Consider the following 2,923-nt stretch of genomic DNA (forward strand, 5'->3'; position numbering starts at 1 on the left):
CACTCTGGAAATCAGTCTGGCAGTTCCTCCGAAAACTGGGCACCTCACTTCCAGAAGATCCTGCTATACTACTCCTGGGCCTATACCCAGAGGATTCCCCACCATGTAATAAGGATACATGTTCCACTATGTTCATAGCAGCCCCTTTTATAATTGCCAGATGCTGGAAAGAACCCAGGTATCCCTCAACAGAAAACTGGATGCAAAAAATGTGGTATATCTACACAATGGAGTACTATTCAGCCATTAGAAACAATGAATTCATGAAATTCTTAGGCAAATGGATGGAGCTAGAGAACATCATACTAAGTGAGGTAACCCTGATTCAAAAGGTGAATCATGGTATGCACTCACTAATAAGTGGATATTAACCTAGAAACCTGGAATACCCAAAACATAATCCACACATCAAATGAGGTACAAGAAGAAAGGAAGAGTGGCCCCTTGTTCTGAAAAGACTCAGTGAAGCAGTATTCGGCAAAACCCAGAACGGGGAAGTGAAAAGGGGTGGGTGGGAAGACAGGGGGAGAGAAGGGGGCTTACGGGACTTTCGGGGAGTGGGGGGCTAGAAAAGGGGAAATCATTTGAAATGTAAATAAAAATATATCGAATAAAAAAAAAGAAAAATAAAGTTATAATGTCTATAAACCACAAAAATGACCAGCATGGCACAATAGCTCTAAAGTTGCAATAGTGGCATGAATAACTTGGTTGTAACCAACTTCTCTCTAATTGAGCTTAAGACTGGCTCTACATGAGGGAAACTATGCTTGGTACTGGTAACCCAGCCAACCTCTCCGGTCTAGTTAAGTCGTAGGTCTTAGAAGAAAGCCTACAACCACCACTTTACAAAATTAGCATAGTCCCCAATACAGTCTATGTATTTGTCCTAATACACACAGATAAGTGTTGTCCTCACCCCTCATCAAGGAAAATTTTCTTTGCAACAAACAGATGGAGACCATTACAGAAAATCACAATCAATCAAATGCTGAGTTATGGAGCCCAGTCATGGTGGATACATCTACAAAGCATCTCCTACACTAAGGCTCCGGGAACTTTGCAGAAGAGGAGACAGAGAGACTATAAGAGTAGAAGAATGAGGAAATTTGCTGTGAGAATGTCTCTTAGTAATGTCAGAACCTATATCCATAAAATTTCATCAATGTGATTGCCTAAATATGAGCTGAACAATGACAACAGTAGATATGCTAAAGTAGGTGATGGAAACCTTATTCAAAATACTATAGGTAATGGAGAAAATGTAGAAAGAGGAGACATGATCTTCCCTTGGTTGTCCAGTGATGAAGGGTCAGCCATGGAAACATACATACAAGTAACATTTAGCACACTGCACAGGTTGTATTTAGATATATATATGTATGTATACATACATTTATACCTGTAACAAGCATACCATGTAATTTAATTAAAGAGAGGCCATAAACCCACAGTCTGGAAGTGAAAGCCCTCTGTAAGCACAGTCCTGTCTTTGCCCCTTCTTTTCCTTTCAAAATGACAGATGTCACTGTGTACTTTGCCAAGGACTTCTTGGTGGAGTGACTGTGGCCACACCCATTGAGTGGGCCAAGCTGCTGCTGCAGGTACAGTATGCCAGCAGGCAAATCACAGCAGATAAGCAATACAAGGGCATGACAGACATGGTTCATATCCCCATGGAACAGGGAGTCCTGACTTTATGGCATGAAAACCTGGCCATTGTCATCAAATACTCCTCACATAGGTTCTCAACTTTGCCTTCAAAAATAAATACAAGCAGATTTTCCTGGGAGGTGTTGACAAGCGGACTCGATTTTGGCACTACTTTGCAGGTAACCTGGCATCATGTGGTGGCGCTGGAACCACGTACGTCCTTGTACTTTGTGTACCATCCTGATTTACCCAGTACCAATCTAGCAAGCTGATATGGGCAAAGTTGGAGTTGAAAGGGAATTCAAAGACCTTGCTGACTGCCCAGTAAAGATCTACAAATCTTATGGGATTAAGGGTCTGTGCCAAGTCTGTAATGTGTCAGTACAGGACATTATCATCGACAGAGATATCTGCTTTGATATCTATGACTCTGCAAAGGAAATGTTTGTAGATCCCCAAAACACACATCTTCATTAGCTAGATGATTGCATGTTCTGTCCTGCTGTTGCTAGCCTGACTCCTGAGCCCTTCAACATGGTCTGACACCTTATTGACAGAGTATGATGCCTTATGATGATGTAGTCAGAATGCCAAAGAATTGAAGTCATGTATACAGACCCCTGGGACTGATGGTAGAAGCTGGCTTGTGATAAAGGAAACAAGGCTTTCCCTCCCCCCTCCTCATGAAAGGGTGCATGATCCAACGCTCTCAGAGGCATGGGTAGTCCCTTACTGGTCTTGTCTGATGAGATCAGGAAGTTCACATAATAATGTCCTCGGTGCTGTCCTTTAGAACAGGCATATACCATATGTTGAACACTATGGGCAGATTGTCTGCACTTGTCTGTTTTATCAATGGCAACGATTTACCATTAGAAAAATAGAACACAATCATTTTCATCTGACCAGTTTTCTCTTAAAGCCATTTCCATAATGATAGTAATGATGGAACTCGATTATATTTTTTGTTTCAGTCACTTGTGATAATAAAAAATGGGAAAAAATCCAAAAATAGAGGCCATGCAAACATTTTTAAAACAGCACTGAGGGGTATTTGGGAGAGTTTGAAGGGAAAAAGGAAAGGGAGAAATGACTTAATTATAGTATAATCTGAAAAATAGATAATCTGTAAAGACAGATCACTCTGAGTAAAGTCATCAGTTCCTAGTGTTTTGGCCTGTGCTACCCATGATTGATAAGAAGGGAACCGAGAGGGCCTTGCCTCCCTGGCCACATCTGGAAAAGAAAAAGTCTTGACCATTTGTTCACT

The 2,923-nt window shown here is 41.3% G+C and overlaps 1 pseudogene; it reads left to right on the plus strand.

The window, feature by feature from the left end:
* The first annotated feature begins 1,515 nt into the window (after positions 1-1,515).
* LOC127684219 (ADP/ATP translocase 2-like) lies at positions 1,516-2,421 on the plus strand (annotated as a pseudogene).
* Positions 2,422-2,923: the final 502 nt, after the last annotated feature.

The sequence above is a fragment of the Apodemus sylvaticus genome, chromosome 5 (genome assembly GCF_947179515.1).
Source record: "Apodemus sylvaticus chromosome 5, mApoSyl1.1, whole genome shotgun sequence".
Taxonomy (NCBI): Eukaryota; Metazoa; Chordata; class Mammalia; order Rodentia; family Muridae; genus Apodemus; species Apodemus sylvaticus.